The 17,387-nt window shown below is 46.4% G+C and overlaps 1 protein-coding gene across 9 annotated transcripts in view; it reads right to left on the reverse strand.

The window, feature by feature from the left end:
- The window catches only part of HDAC7 (histone deacetylase 7), a 964,197-nt gene that overhangs the window by 126,607 nt on the left and 820,203 nt on the right, over window positions 1–17,387 (reverse strand). The gene's annotated exons all lie outside the window — the stretch shown is intronic.

The following is a 17,387-nucleotide window of genomic DNA, read 5'->3' on the forward strand; positions in this document are numbered from 1 at the left end:
CTGAAAACAAACATGCTGCCGAGTTCAAAAATGTTTGTATTCTCAGAAGTTTTTATTTCAGGCAGTGTCTCCAAATGGGATAGTGTTGCGCATACCAGGACAATAATGAACTTCATTTCTAAGTCAGGGTACATAGAGTATGATCCCCGTCTCTCAAATTTACTGCTAATGCTTACCATAGTACTTGCATTGTGCCAAAGAAAGCTTCTCTCTGGAGTTCATAAGATGTAACATGATTAGGCAACCTGTCCAGGTGTGCCTGCAAATTCTTTTTAATGAAGCCTATGGCTCCTAATACATTGGTGAATATTTCTCTATCTTTCTGCCACAGTGTCTTGGGATCTGACTGCATGTCTTGGTAATGGAAGATCTTCACTTTCTCCACTTGATGCACATAATAATCACTTGGCACCGACACCTCTATAATTAAAGCTGTCTTGGGTTTACTCTTCTGATGAATTTAGCTGCTCAGAATGCTGGCTTTGTATACTGATCTACGAATTAGAGCTCGTTTCTACAAAGTTTACTGCTAAAAATACTTTTATTTCCATATTCAATAGCTACACCCACAAATTTGATTACATTGCTTACACTTCTTTCTCTAACTTTATTTATAAACATTATACATTGATTCCTGTATTCTATCACCCTGCCCCTCCTATCATTCCTCATCCCATGTCCCCTACACCCCCAGTAATTACTATCACCCTGCCCTCTCCTATCATTCCTCACTCCATGCCAGTGGCGTAGCTACGTGGGGCCAGGGGGCCTGGGCCCCCGTAGATTTGGCCCTGGACCCCCCTGCCGATGACCCTCTCGACCCCCCCGCCCGTCGCCGTGGGCTACCTTTGCTGGTGGGGGACCCCAATCCCCACCAGCTGAGGTCCTCTTCTTCCCGCGAAGGCTTCGTTCTGTTTCTGATGTCCTGCACGTTGTACGTGCAGGACGTCAGACTCACAGAAACAGAACGAAGCCTTGCAGATCAGCCAGGCTTCATTCTGTTTCTGTGAGTCTGACGTCCTGCACGTACAATGTGCGGGATGTCAGAAACAGAACGAAGCCTTCGCGGGAAGAAGAGGACCTCAGCTGGCGGGGATTGGGGTCCCCCGCCAGCAAAGGTAGCCCACGGTCATGGTGGGTGGGTCATCAAAGTTGGCAGCGGCGGCAGGGGTCGGCGGCAGCAGGGGGAGGTCGATAATGGCTGGGGGGGGGGGGGCTAAAATGTGCCCCCTCACCTCGGGCTCTGTACCCCCCTCCCGCCGAAGTCTGGCTATGCCCCTGCTCCATGCCTTCTACACCCCCAATAATAACCATCACCCTGCCCCCCTTCTATCATTCCTCATGTCATGTGCTCTAGCAGGAATGTGAAGTCTCACTAGGAGTGTATAACAGTCATTTGAAGGCTCTTTTTCACACACACACTCTTTGAGCCCTTACTCTCACTCATTAGAGTCTCAGGCAACCCTCAGGGGGAGGAATGCTGGCTTCGGCCTCACCCCTGGTAAGCCTTTCCTCAGCTGAGAGGTGCCCAGCTCTACCACCGGCTGCCTTTCAGGTGCTGTGGAGGACTTGCAGCTCATCTGCATATCTTTACAGCCTTCTCCGGGGTGACACCCAGGTCCAATCCGATCCACTCAGGGCCTCTGCTCTAGGTACCGCGCGCCTAACGGCATGCGGGACATTTTTCTCTTTACATCTAATCTTCTTCTCAGTTGCTAAAGTACCTCAGTCGTTTATGGCCCCTATTCACATTCTCTTCCTAGCCCTGTCCCTTCCTAATCTTTTCCCTCACCCCTTACCTCTCTCTGCTACAGGAACTCACTGCCCATCCATCGACTTCATCACCTCACCTTCTCTCCTACCCTCTTCCTCCCTCTTGGCTTTTAATCTCCGTTTCTTTCTTCCCTCCATTTTGCCTTCCCCATTCCACCTAAATACCTCTCGCCTTTGACGCCATCGTGGCCACACCTCTCCTACTCTCCGCCGCTCTCTTTTACTCCTTCTCTTACTCTCAGCCGGTGACATCAATCCCAATCCTGGCCCCCCTCACCAACTATTATCCCAACTCTACAGATCTCACCGCGACCTCTCTATCCTCATCTCTATTCCTCTACTCCCCTCCTCTTCTCTGCCCTTCTCTTGCGCCCTATGAATGCCCGCTCTATCTGTAACAAACTCCCCTATATCCAGGACCTCTTTATCTCGCGTCACCTCCATCTGCTCGCCATAACAGAAACCTGGCTCTGTCCTGATGACTCTGCTTCAGTCGCAGCCCTCTGCCATGGCAGTTATCTTTTTTCACATACTCCTCGCCCTGCTGGTCGCGGGGGCGGTGCTGGACTACTTCTCTCTCCCTCCTCCAGATTTCAACCCCTTCTTCCACCTCAATCTCACTGTTTTTCCTCCTTTGAAGTCCACTCTATCCGCCTTTTCTGCCTCTTCGAATAGCGGTCATTTATCGTCCCCTTGATAAGTCCCTTTCATCCTTTCTCAGTGACGCCTGGCTTGCCTTCTTCCATGATCCTTCCTTCCTCCCCCTCTCTCATCCTTGGTGACTAATATTCCTGCTAATGATCCTTCCAACTCTTATATTTCCAAGTTACTCGCTTTAACATCCTCCTTTAATCTCCAACTATGCTCCACCTCCCCCCACTCATCAAAACGGTCACTGTCTTGATCTCATCTTCTCCTCCAACTGTTCACCCTCTAGTTTCCTTGCCTCTGATCTTCCCCTCTCTGATCACCATCACTTTCACACTTAAATCTCCTCCCTCCCAGTCCCGTCCTATCTTATCTAATTTATCTAGGAATCTTCATGATATTGACCCTTCATCTCTATCCTCCCATGTTTCAAACCTCCTCTCTACTGTGGCACCATCCAAGTTTGTCAACGAGGCTGTTTCTTCTTACAACAATATTCTATCATCTGCCTTAGACACTCTTGCACCTTTGATGACCCGCCCTATAAGGCGTACAAAACCCCAACCTTGGCTGACTTCTAATATCCGTTACCTACGTTCCTGTACCTGCTCCGCCGAACGCCTCTGGTGGAAATCTCGGGCCCTTGCTGATTTCTTACACTTTAAGTTCATGCTGACCTCCTTCCAATCTGCTCTTTTACGCGCCAAACAGGATTATTATATCCAACTGACCAACTCTCTTGGCTCTAACCCTCGACTTCTCTTCACCACATTGAACTCTCTCCTCAAGGTGCCCCCTCCCCCAACTCCCCCTTCATTATCTCCTCAGACCCTTGCTGAATTCTTTCACGACAAGGTTCAAAAGATAAACCTTGATTTCTCTACCTCTCCCTCCACTAGTCCATTCCCCTCTCTCTCCTGCCCCTCATTCCTTTTCCTCCTTTCCTGAAGTTACTATAGAGGAAACTACACTTCTCCTTTCTTCCTCAAAATGTACCACCTGCTCCTCTGATCCCATTCCCACCCACCTTCTTAATGCTATCTCACCTGCTCTTATTCCTTTTATCTGTCACATTCTCAACCTCTCACTTTCCACTGCAACTGTCCCTACTGCCTTTAAACATGCTGTGGTCACACCTCTCCTTAAGAAGCCTTCACTCGACCCTACTTGTCCCTCTAATTACCGACCCATCTCCCTCCTCCCTTTTCTCTCCAAATTACTTGAGCGTGCTGTTCACCGCCGCTGCCTTGATTTTCTCTCCTCATATGCTATTCTTGATCCACTACAATCTGGTTTTCGCCCTCTCCACTCAACCGAAACTGCGCTTACTAAAGTCTCCAATGACCTATTACTGGCTAAATCCAGAGGTCTCTATTCCATCCTCATTCTTCTTGATCTTTCCGCTACTTTTGACACTGTCGATCACAGCATACTCCTCGATACCCTGTCCTCACTTGGATTCCAGGGCTCTGTCCTTTCCTGGTTCTCTTCCTACCTCTCCCTCCGCACCTTCAGTGTTCACTCTGGTGGATCCTCTTCTACTTCTATCCCTCTGCCTGTTGGCATACCTCAGGGTTCTGTTCTTAGTCCCCTCCTCTTTTCTATCTACACTTCTTCCCTTGGTTCATTAATCTCATCCCATGGCTTTTTCTACCATCTCTATGCTGATGACTCCCAAATCTACCTCTCTTTTTTTTTTTAATCTTATTCTTTTTAAACATGGTACAAAAAACACTCTTCAATATAGCATGTAAAACACGACAAATATATAACAACATCAGCCCAATCATTCAACTACAACATTTTACTTTTTGCTCCCCTGTTCTCCCTTTCCCCTCCTCCCCCCCCCCCCCCATCATCCGTACAGTACAGAGCATCTTTAAATCCCTCTCCATTGTTCATACATATGCCAGATTTTTTGAAATTGTTGTAATTGCCCTTTTTGGATAGCTGTCAGTTTTGACATGTGATAGAGATGATGTAATCTACCCTCTATCACCTGCATTTTGGGGACCTCCTTCTGTCTCCACGCTTGGGCCAGAGCCAGTTTAGCTGCTCCAAGAAGATGAATAGCCAGCTTGTGACAATGTATAGGGCTCTTCTCAGGTCGTGTATTCAATAGGCAATACTGAGCCTGACCCGGGTATGCTATCTTTATCATGTCATATATCATGTCTAAAATCTCGATCCAAAACCCTTGAACCCAGGGGCAATCCCACCAGATGTGCCAAAATGTCCCCTGCCCCCAACATTCTCTCCAGCAGTCAGTTGAAATCTGTGGATAGAATTTTTGTAAGCGTATCGGGGTGTAATACCATCTATACAGAATTTTATATCCATTTTCTGCCAGTGGCTGGGCGATGGACGGCTTCAACAGATGTCTGTAACTGCCCGCCCACCACTCCTCTGTGTACTGCATCTGGAGATCTTCCTCCCATCGTCCCGTGTAGAAGCCTTGGGGCGACGAGAGGAGGAGCAATGCTCTATATAGGCGTGTTATGCTACCTCTACCGCCCCCCCTCTCATCGCCTGCTCCAGCCCCGTCTCAGCCAGTTCCAACTCATCCCTGGCCCGCCTCAAGATATAGTTCCTTAAGCAGACATAGAAGACCATGTCTCTTTCCTCCAGGTCAAACTCTTCCTGCAACTCTTCAAAGGTTTTTATTACTCCACATCTGTCCCAGCCTACTGAACCCTTTCTTGGCCTACAATAAGTATGTTCTCTCTTCTGCCCCAAGGGGAAAGCCCGGTGCGCCTCGTATGGCCATCTGCCAAAAGTATTTTCTATCTGGGAATACCTTTCTCCTGATTTGAGGCCCACCGGGACTCTCCCTGCTGCTGCTACGATATCTCTTCCCGAGCTCCACAATATATTACTCAAGTATCGGGTACCTAGCCAAGCTCTTTCCCAGTGCAGCCACTTCTTGGTATTCATTGGATCCCACTCCGCTAGGATTCTAAGTTGTGCCGCCCGGTAATATAGATAGAAGTTGGGGACTCCCATTCCCCCCTTAGCTAGAGTTTGAAACATCATACTCCTTCATACTCTAGGTGGTCTCTTCCTCCAGATATATGCAAACATTTTCTTGTTTAATTGTTGAAAGAAAGCTCGGGGGATCGGCAGTGGGAGTGCCAAATACAGATAAAGCAATTTAGGTAAAAGCATCATCTTTATGGCGTGAATTCTGCCCAACCACGTTATTGTGAGGCCTTCCCATCTGTCCAATTCGCCAAACAATTCTCTCATTTTCTTTGGGAAATTTTCCTGAAACATATTCTCAATCCTAGGGGTTACCATTATGCCTAGATATCTGATTGCTTTGGTTGCCCATTGAAATGGGTATAGTTCCTTCAACCTCTGGGCCTCTCCCTGGGGCATAGTAAGATTAAGTATCTCCGATTTATTTATATTTATTTTAAAGCCCGACATCTTCCCGTATTGCCACAATTCCTCCATAACCTGCCGGAGCGACTGTGCGGGGCGGGCCAATGTCATCAGCACATCATCGGCAAAGAGCATGATCTTATGCTCTCGCATACCTCTGACTACTCCCCGTATATTCCCATGCTCTCTAATCCTCTTGGCTAATGGTTCAATTGATAGTGCAAAAAGCAGGGGAGAAACTGCACACCCCTGCCTCGTCCCTCTTCCCAGGTTTAACAATTTCGTATGAGACCCATTTATTTTTAACATTGCCATAGGGCTAGTGTATAGCAATTGCAACCACTTTAGAAATCTCCCTCCCATTCCTATCTGTTCTAAGACTCCAAACAGAAATGACCATTCCACTCTGTCGAAGGCCTTTTCCGCGTCTACCGAAAACAGAATTACCGAGTCTGTTTCATCAGATGCCTGCTGGATTATATGCAACAAGCACCTGATATGATCAAAGTCTGACTGCCTTCTATGAAGCCCGCCTGATCATCATGTATTATATGTGGCAATACCTTCTGTAGCCTATTTGCCAGGATTTTAGTAAAGATTTTGTAGTCAATATTTAATAAAGATATGGGCCTGTACGAGCCACAGCTCAGGGGGTCTTTCCCTGGTTTCTGTATTAAAACTACTTCGGCCAATCTCCAGGAGTATGGCAATTCCCCTGCCTCATCAAAGGATGCTATCACCTTCAACAGCAGTGGTGCTAGACATTTAGCAAACATTTTATAGAAGCGTGCAGGAAAGCCATCAGGCCCAGGGGCCTTATTCGTGGGCAGTTTCCTGATCACTGTCTCAACTTCCTCTAATGTCATGGGGCTAGATAGAATTTCGAGCGCTTCTACAGATAGTGCTGGGAGCCTGACTTCCTGTAGATATTTCACTATATCTTCCTGAGTGGTTTCCTGTTCTGATTTATATATTTGAGCATAATAGTCCCAAAATATTGTCTGTATCTCTTCTACCTGACTCAACAACCTTCCCGAGGCATCATATATACCCAATATATAGTTTCTTTGGGCTTGCTTTTTTAGTTTATTGGCCAAGAGCCTACTAGCTCTATTCCCAAACTCAAAGTGTTCTTGCTGAGCTTGTTGCATCTGGTGCGTTATTTCTGACAATTGTAATTCATTAAGCTTGGCCCTATATTGTTGTAATTCCTGCAATGTCTTTGTATCCGTCCGGTCAATTTTATATACCCTCTCACTAAGTTCTATCTTTCTTCGAAGCTCAGTCTCCTGCCCTGCTTTTCTTTTGTTGGTATAGGACTGCAGAGCTATTAATTGACCTCTCAGGACCGCTTTCATGCCCTCTCCCATGTCATTAAGCTTTATGTATTCCGTGATATAGTTTTCTATCACAGGTAAATTTTGTGGGTCTAACAATACATAAGTACATAAGTACATAAGTAGTGCCATACTGGGAAAGACCAAAGGTCCATCTAGCCCAGCATCCTGTCACCGACAGTGGCCAATCCAGGTCAAGGGCACCTGGCACGCTCCCCAAACGTAAAAACATTCCAGACAAGTTATACCTAAAAATGAGGAATTTTTCCAGTCCATTTAATAGCGGTCTCATTTAGCCTCATTTAGCCCCCAGAGCTTCCGCCCTTTCTTCTGAGTGCCTGTTAGCATCGACAACACTACCATAGAGTGGTCCGACCAGGCACACGATTCAGTCGCCACCTTGTCTGTTTTGGTTCTCATCGTCACATCACCCAACCAATAATCAATCCTCGAGTACGTGTTATGCGTGGGTGCATAGTGAGTGTAATCTTTTTCTATCCCATGAGTGTCTCGCCATAGGTCCATGAGTCCCCACCTTGCCAGCCAGGCCTTAAAGGCCATATGCTCCCCTTTGGCATAACCCACTGACCACCCGAGTTATCTAACTTTGGATCAGTCATCAAATTGAAATCTCCTCCCGCTAACAAATGGCCTTTAGCATGCCCCCCAGACGACCCGCTCCAATTCTCCCAGGAACAACTTTTGACCCTCATTGGGTGCATACACACAGCAGACTATAGTATACATTATATTGAGAGACTGTCAACAGTAAATATCTGCCAGCTTTATTTTTAACTGTTTTATGTACTATCCAAGGGTGGGAACTCGAAAGCGCAATCAAAACCCCTCTTTTTTTCTTATCCTCTGTACTAGATGCACATAATATATTGGGATACTACTTATGCTTTACTAAATATTCATGCTGCCTTTTAAGATGGGTCTCTTGTAGAAAAACCACATCTGCCTTTTGACGCAGCATTTCTCTGAACATCTGCTTTCGTTTAATCCCCGCACATTTACAGTAACACATTTAAGCATTGCAATATAGTAATATATTAGCTATCCAAATGAAAACCTTATCATATACCGGGATGATGCTCCCCTTCCCCCACCTCACCCGCCCTCCTCCCCTCAATGTCCCAATTCCCCGAACATCTTCAACTTCCCTACCCTCCTCCCCCCACCCACAGTCCCTACCTCAGTACCATAGCATCCGTGCCCAAAATTAGGTCTGAGCTTGAAAGGAGGAATGTGACCCTCTTGCCCTCATCCACATCAGATCTCTTCCACACAGTTACTCTTATCAATTGGCCCTCTGGTCAACACGGCCATATTGTATTTATCCCAACATAACTTTTCAGCCAAAGAAAACAGTCAACCAACCAGCCAGATCCACTGCCCCCCCCCCCCCCCCGATTCACGGCTTGAGCTATCAGAGTACATTGTTAGCTTCCATCAGGTCAGAGTCCATCTAACTTGTTGCAGTCTGATGTATCTCTCAGGTGAGACGACCTGCTGATTTCTGGCGTTGCAGGCGCCTCTGCCCCACTCGCTGCCATTTCGGGTGGGTCCGCTGATCATGAATTGGCTGAGAGGCAGCTGGCGTGGATGGCAAACCAGCCTGTTGATCTCCCTGAAGGATCTCGTGGGCCTCTGCCAACGATTTAATTTGATGCTGCTTTCCGTCTTTATAAAATGCTAATGCAAACGGATATCTCCATCGGTAGCGGATCCCCAACTTTCTTAATTTGGTGGTTAGCGATTTAAGGTCAGCTCTTCGCTTTAGTATTTAGATCCTGATAGATTTCTATAGAATACGAATACCACTTGAAATCATTTGTTCGTCGGGCCGCCGTTAGCACTCGCTCTTTTAATTTGAAGTCCTGGAAACATGCTATTATGTCTTTAGCAAGTTTTCATCTATTGGATCCTAGTGCCCGATGCGCCCGTTCCAAAATTATTTTTTCCGGTGGAACCGGGCCGCCATGTTTTTTTTTTGGTCACGTCTTGTTCAAACGCGAACTGCGAGAGATTGACGGGGTCCACTTGCTTCTCCATGCCCATGCCGAGTTCTCGTCGATCCGCTGCTTCAGCAGCTGATTTTATCCAGTTGCTCACTGAACCGAAGCGGTCAAAATCGCTAATTATTGCGGTGGGCATTCGGGAGCACGGTGTTTAGGCAGCCATGTTCTCCGATGACGTCACTTCCTCCCCAAATCTACCTTCCTACCCCTGATATCTCACCTTGCATCCAAACCAAAGTTTCAGCGTGCTTGTCTGACATTGCTGTCTGGATGTCTCAACGCCACCTGAAATTAAACATGACCAAAACCGAGCTTCTCATTTTTCCCCCCAAACCCACCTCCCCACTCCCCCCGTTTTCTATTTCTGTTGATGGCTCTCTCATTCTCCCTGTCTCCTCAGCTCGAAACCTTGGGGTCATCTTTGACTCTTCTCTCTCCTTCTCTGCTCATATCCAGCAGATCGCCAAGACCTGTAGTTTCTTTCTTTACAACATCCGTAAAATCCGCCCCTTTCTTTCCGAGCACTACCAAAACCCTCATCCACACCCTTGTCACCTCTCGTTTAGACTACTGCAATCTGCTTCTTGCTGGCCTCCCACTTAGTCACCTCTCCAATCGGTTCAAAACTCTGCTGCCCGTCTTGTCTTCCGCCAGGGTCGCTTTACTCATACTACCCCCCTCTCCTCAAGTCACTTCACTGGCTCCCTATCCGTTTTTGCATCCTGTTCAAACTTCTTCTACTAACCTATAAATGTACTCACTCTGCTGCTTCCCAGTATCTCTCCACACTCGTTCTTCCCTACACCCCCCTTCCTGTGCACTCCGCTCCATGGATAAATCCTTCTTATCAGTTCCCTTCGCCACTACTGCCAACTCCAGACTTCGCACCTTCTGTCTCGCTGCACCCTACGCCTGGAATAAACTTCCTGAACCCCTACGTCTTGCCCCATCCTTGGCCACCTTTAAATCTAGACTGAAAGCCTACCTCTTTAACATTGCTTTTGACTCGTAACCACTTGTAACCACTCGCCTCCACCTACCCTCCTCTCCTCCTTCCTGTACATATTAATTGATTTGATTTCCTTACTTTATTTTTTGTCTATTAGATTGTAAGCTCTTTGAGCTGGGACTGTCTTTCTTCTATGTTTGTGCAGCGCTGCGTACGTCTTGTAGCGCTATAGAAATGCTAAATAGTAGTAGTAGTCATTGCTTTCATGAGAGGGAAAAGAAACGCCAAATAGCTTAACCAGTAGAAACCTGAGCACATCTTCCTGTGTCTCCCCTGGCACATGCCTTTTCCCTGTACCCATAAGTAACATGTGCTCTGAAACCAATGCACATAATTTTGGCCACTGAGTGGAGAGCACTTTTCTTTCTGGAACATTCATGCAAGTAATTGCTTAGTTACTTGAGCAAATGCCTTTTAAAACTGTCTGTTACTGGTGCACTGTCTCTAGACACCATATGCTTCAACTTCTTATGAAGCTTTTCATTTGCAGTGCAATACTACACTTAAATATTTCTAAAATGTATACCCTCATACACACTGAAAATTCTCATTCTTTGCAATGTTCCACTTTTACCATCATTGCTCAGCATCCCAGTAATAATAACCATCATTCTGCTCCCTCCTATCACCCTTCTTCTCTTCAAGGTTCAGTAAACAATGCCTTATTAATCTGGTGCCTGGCTGCTGTGCTCAGTCACACTGAGTAGAGAGTTCCTAGAAAAACAGCACAGTGACTGAGATCTGAGCTATTTATCCCTGTATAAAAACTCTCAAAAGGACTGAAAGTTCCAGAACAAGAATTCATGATACATTGAAAGAGGCAGGGGACGGCACTGGGGGTGGCAGGAGTGCAATCAAGGCAACTGCCCAGGGCCCCAATGCAACAGAAGGCCTTGTGAGGCAATGTCACAAGCCTAGAGCTTGAAACAAGTTAGCAAGAATCTTCAGCCTGCTAGGGGATGCACTATCACAGATCTGCTGCAGCCCCACACCCTCCTCCCTCACAGGCTTCTTGTTACAAAAGGAAACCCACGTGAGGGGCAGGGCTGCAGCATGGCCTGTGAGCACAAACGTCACATGGATTTTTTTTTTGCCGTTGCCATTTTTTACTGAGGCCCAGATGCACAAAGCCCCTGTTAAAAATCCGTCTGTACTTCCAAATCAGTAAAAATTGCCAATTTGGAAATACAGAGGGATTCCCAAAGAGAATCGAATGTAAATGCGCTGCTCGTTGCTTTTGCGACCCAGCTCATTTGCATGCAATAGGGGGGAAGCCAGTCAGCGAGCTGTCACTAAGCGTGTCTGCTCTACATATGCTACAGAAGGCTCTCATACACACAGACGAGCTACGTATATAAAAGCCGGCAGAGCTTTTTTTTCCTTTTCTTTCAAAACTGCTGCAGTCCACTGATGCCGGGAGTCTGCAGTATCCTGCCTGGGGAGGGGGGGGGGGGGGGTGGAGACACAGCAGATCCCGAAACTCTCTGAAAAAAACAAACGAGAAGAAAATTTGCTTCTCTCAAGACGTTACTTGGAAAGCAATCTGCTCAGAAAAGTGCTTTCTTCAGCGCAAAAGGCGGTAGGAGGAAGACAGCTGAAACACCTACAGCCCTCAGGAAGAGCAGCCCCCCCCCCATGATTCTCGCTCGTGCTCCGGGGTTCTCTTCTCTCCTCTGCTACCCCTGCTTCCTTGCCAGGGGGTAGAACAGGGCAAAGGCAGCAGAACTCCTCCTGCAGCTCTCCCTCATCTGTTTCCCTCAGGAGTTCATATTACAGATGTTTGCTCCGCGCTGTGAGGTCACCAGAGCTTCTGGTGAGGGGAGCTTTAGCCCAGTTGCTGGAGGGCATTGCCCATGCAGGAGCTCTGCAGCGGGTCCTACTCCTCTTACAGGAGTGGCAGAGGTGGCGGCTGTGGAGTATTTGCTATGAAGAACTGTCAGGACTGACAGCTCCAGACCTTCCGTTAAAATTTCCACAGTAAAAAGGTAAGGGCTGCTTGTGTGCATCATTCAGAAAATGGCTGTGCATTGCTCTGCATGCACATTTGTACAGGAATTAGCTTTGCAAACAATTTTCATTAGCTATTACTGTGACAGGAAAAGAGCTCTCAGAATGTCTGGCTGTACTCCATGCTCGCTAAACCAGCTAAAACCAATGTAAAAATCACGCTGCTCGTTAGGTTTTCTGCATCTAGGCCTCAAAATATTACTTACTTAATGTGCTCCAGACCAACAATATATGTATCCAAATTCTATTTATTATAACAAAGCACAAACCAACATGGATACACCCCCTTATACCTGAACAAAGCTCAATTCTGCTTACATAATCTTTATAACGAATTGCTCACATTGCGCTGTAAAACTATATCAACATATATTATATAAGCTAAATTGTCCATTCATGTCAAACATGTCCTCATATATCACTATATATCAAATTCTACTATTGTCTGAACACAACTGTCTACAGATGGAAAAAAAAGAGTTTTTCCTTGGTCACTATCCTGCTTATTTTCGAAGGAGAAGGGCGGCCATCTCCCGACACAAATCGGGAGATGGCCGGCCTTCTCCTAAGGCCAGCCAAATCGGTATAATCGAAAAGCCAATTTTGGCCGGCTTCAACTGCTTTCCATCGCAGGGCCAGCCAAAGTTCAAGGGGGTGTGTCGGCAGTGTACCGAAGGTGGGATTGGGGCATGGTTAAGAGATGGCCGGCCTCGTCTGATATTGGAAAAAAGAAGGCCAGCCCTGATGAGCATTTGGCTGACATTACATGGCCAATTTTTGTTCACGACCAAGGCTTGAAAAGGTGCCCAAACTGAGCATGACCACCGGAGGGAATCGGGGATCACCTCCCCTTACTCCCCCCCAGTGGTCACCAAACCCCTCCCACCCAAAAAAAAAAAATTAAAATACATTTTTTTGCCAGCCTATATGCCAGCCTCAAATGTCATACCCAGCTCCATCACAACACTATGCAGGTCCCTGGAGCAGTTTTTAGTGGGTACTGCAGTGCACTTCAGGCCCATCCCCATCCCCCCCTACCTGTTACACTTGTGGTGGTAAATGTGAGCCCTCCAAAATCCACCAGAAACCCACTGTACCCACATCTAGGTGCCCCCCTTCACCCATAAGGGCTATGGCAGTGGAGTACAGTTGTGGGGAGTGGGTTTGGGGGGGCTCAGCACACAAGGGAAGGGAGCTATGGGCTTGGGAGCAGTCCACTGCAGTGGCCCCTAGGGTGCCCGGTTGGTGTCCTGGCATGTCAGGGGGACCAGTGCACTACAAATGCTGGCTCCTCCCATGACTAAATGGCTTGGATTTGGCCGAGTTTGAGATGGCCGCCATTAGTTTCCATCATCGGCGAAAACCAATGTCGGCCATCTCTAAGGGTGGCCCAAATGTTGAGATTTGGCTGGCTCCGACCTTATTATCGAAACGAAAGATGGCCGCCCATCTTTTTCGATAATACGGTCGGGTACGCCGCTTTATGGGGCCGTCATTAGAGATGGCCGGCCCTGTTCGATTATGCCCCTCAATGCGTGCATTTGATCTCAATTGCACGCAACTCAGATTCTCCTTTTGTAACACAGTTCCACAATTTTGTGCAGCAGAAGACAGTTGTAAAAAAAAACTTTAATCCTCAATGAAATGGCGCAATTTGCTCCCGTTGTGTTAGTGCTCATGTACAGAAAATATTCTGTTAATATAGGGTTAATCATTCTTACAATTTCTAAATAAATGAAGAAGAAGAACAGTTCAGCTCTGACCTTGTGCATTATAAGTAGAATTGAATGTTCTGAGATATGCTTTTTGACTAGCTAGCTTACTAACAGTCTAGAACTAACATGTTGAAATGTATTTGTGATGACAGACACACAGACACCATGTCTCCTTTGTGGAACTGCACGTAGGCATTGAAGGAGAAAGGTTTATAAGAGTGTGGGGGGGGGGGGGGGGGGGGGGGAGGGTTGAGTCAGACAACCTCCTGATTGATGTTGGATTTTTGTCTCCTTGCAAAAATAAAGCTGTTTGTCTTTTAAGCCTGTTTGGTGTCTTGGGATTCGTGAGTATATTAATTAAATTTTCTTAACAGCTTGGTTCTTCGAGCTGGAAACCAATAACTGTCAGGTTTCTCGTGGAACCTCTGGGTTAGTGAGCCCTTGGGCCACTGCCGAGGAGCGGCAGCGGCAGGAGAATCACCCAAACACAAGACAAGGCAGAACAGACGTACCGGCAAACCCAGGACTGGAACTCCTAGATGGAGACTGCAGCCGAGGCAACTCAAGCTGGAACAAGCAGGACAGGAAATTAGCCCAAACTTCACCTGCACCTGACCGCCGTTCCTCAGGGGTTGAGCCCCTGGGTGCAGGCAGCCGGCAAAACTTACCGGACAGGGCAGGAAGGCTGAACCGCAGGAAACAGCAGGAAGAAGAAACCAGAAAACAAGCCAGGTCTAGGCAGGCAGCAGACAGTCGAATAAACCAGGAGACAAGCAGGGTCAAAGCCGTAACCGGGAAAAACTCAGCAGCAATGCAACTAATTCTCACCAAAGTAAACTCCTCTGAGGACCTCTGTTGCAAGGCAAACTAGAAAACTTCCCAGGTGATTAATAAAGGAAGCCTACAAGGGACTTCACCAGGTACGGGTACTGCTTGGTTCCAAAAAACTCCCCAAACAATCTGGAAGGCTGGAAGATCCGGACCGGACCAGAATATCCTCTGGAACATGGGAAACGGCAAGCCATCGGTTCACAGCAGCTACCAGGTCTAACCACCGGGGGGCGAGGTGACTGAGAGCAAGGAAACTGGGCACAACCGTGAGAATAACTTTTTCCTGGTGTCAGGATTGGAGCTGTTGTGCACACGGATTTTGAATAAATCCCTACTTAAAGTCCCCCGGGGCAATCCTGTAAAAAGGGGCTGGTTCTTCTGACACTTGGAAGGGTGACGGTTTTCTTTTCTGTGCATCACGAATCTCATGGGACCAACTTAGGTAATGTTGTGTCCTGTTTGCCATTTAAATTAGTAACTGAGATTTGGAACGAGGACTTTTTTTTCAGTCTGGGATTGATTGCTATAGTACAAAAAATAAGTCCACGGTTTGGAACTGACTCTCATAGGAGTGTGGACTCTTTTTTTGTCTTGGACAGCTATAGTTAAAGAAGTCTGATCTGGGATCCGCTCAGAGACCATAGCCTGTGTGAGAAGGCTACTGGAATAATGAACTCCGTGTGCACGTTAAAGACAAGAGAAAGTTGGTAGGAATTTGGAATTCCTGAAACCAACAGTTTAATAGCTATGAGAAATTTATGTTGTAAGCTTGTTATGTGTGCATGTCTGTGTTATGTTTTTTTAAATTTTACTTTATGTTATTTATAATTTTATATATATTTACACAAGCAATACTCTTGTTACGTATAACACAAGGAGTGAGGAAAATAAAAATAATATTACATCAGATAAATTATAATCCATAGTCAAATACATTTTTACCTTAAACCCTTTCCTTAGACCACAAAGATAAGGGGGAGAGATAAATAGATTGAGAAAATCTTAGCAGGAAAAATTACTTAATATAAGGCTACGCCCAATCCCAGCATTATCAAATTTCTTGCCGGCTAATCATATAATTACCCTTGCGCCCTCTTCAGGTCTATAAATGTTCTCAACTGTTCTGGAATGAAAAAAACATATTTAACACCCAAATATCTTATTATACATTTGCAAGGATAAGCTAAGAGGAAAATTGCTCCCTTCTTCTTTGTTTCTTCTTTCATATTTAGGAATTGTTTCCGTCTTTCTTAAGTAACCTTAGTTACATCAGGAAATATCCATAACTTTTGCCCACAGAACATTTGATGTGCATTCTTAAAATATAATTTTAATATTTTGTTAAAATATTGCTCAAAAATGAAATAGATACTTTTGTTCGGTTTTCACTGAAGAAAATCCTGGAGAAGGACCGCGAGGGACTGGCAAAAGTACACCTGAGAATGGAATGGATATAGCACCGTTCATGGAAGGGAGTGTGTATCAACAACTTGGAAAGCTAAAGGTGGACAAAGCCATGGGACCGGACGGGATCCACCCCAGAATATTGAGGGAACTCAGAGAGGTCCTGGCGGGTCCTCTTAAAGATTTGTTTAATAAATCCTTGGAGACGGGAGAGGTTCCGAGGGACTGGAGAACGGCAGAGGTGGTACCTCTTCACAAAAGTGGTGATAGGGAAGAAGCTGGAAACTACAGGCCGGTAAGCCTCACTTCGGTTATTGGAAAAGTAATGGAAGCCATGCTGAAGGAAAGGATAGTGAATTTCCTAGAAGCCAACAAGCTGCAAGATCCGAGACAACATGGTTTTACCAGAGGGAAATCGTGCCAAACGAATCTCATTGAATTCTTTGATTGGGTAACTGGAGAATTGAATCATCGACGTGCTATAGACGTAATCTACTTAGATTTTAGCAAAGCTTTTGACACGGTTCCTCACAGGAGGCTCTTAAATAAACTAGATGGGCTGAAGATAGGTCCCGAAGTGGTGAACTGGATTAGGAACTGGTTGACGGACAGACAACAGAGGGTGGTGGTAAATGGAGTTCGCTCGGAGGAGGGAAAGGTGAGTAGCGGAGTGCCTCAGGGATCGGTGCTGGGGCCAATTCTGTTCAATATATTTGTGAGTGACATTGCCGAAGGGTTAGAAGGTAAAGTTTGCCTATTTGCGGATGATACTAAGATTTGCAACAGAGTGGACACCCGGGAGGGAGTGGAAAGCATGAAAAGGGATCTGAGGAAGCTAGAAGAATGGTCTAAGGTTTGGCAATTAAAATTCAATGCGAAGAAATGCAAAGTGATGCATTTAGGGAGTAGAAACCCACGAGAGACGTATGTGTAAGGCGGGGAGAGTCTGATAGGTACTGAGGGGGAGAGGGATCTTGGGGTGATAGTATCCGAGGATCTGAAAGCGATGAAACAGTGTGACAAGGCGGTGGCCGTAGCGAGAAGGTTGCTAGGCTGTATAGAGAGAGGTGTGATCAACAGAAGAAAGGAAGTGTTGATGCCCCTGTACAAGTCCTTGGTGAGGCCCCACCTGGAGTATTGTGTTCAGTTTTGGAGGCCGTACCTTGCGAAGGATGTTAAAAAAATGGAAGCGGTGCAAAGAAAAGCTACGAGAATGGTATGGGATTTGCGTTCCAAGACGTATGAGCAGAGACTT

This window comes from Microcaecilia unicolor, chromosome 3, assembly GCF_901765095.1.
Source record: "Microcaecilia unicolor chromosome 3, aMicUni1.1, whole genome shotgun sequence".
In the NCBI taxonomy this organism is placed as follows: domain Eukaryota; kingdom Metazoa; phylum Chordata; class Amphibia; order Gymnophiona; family Siphonopidae; genus Microcaecilia; species Microcaecilia unicolor.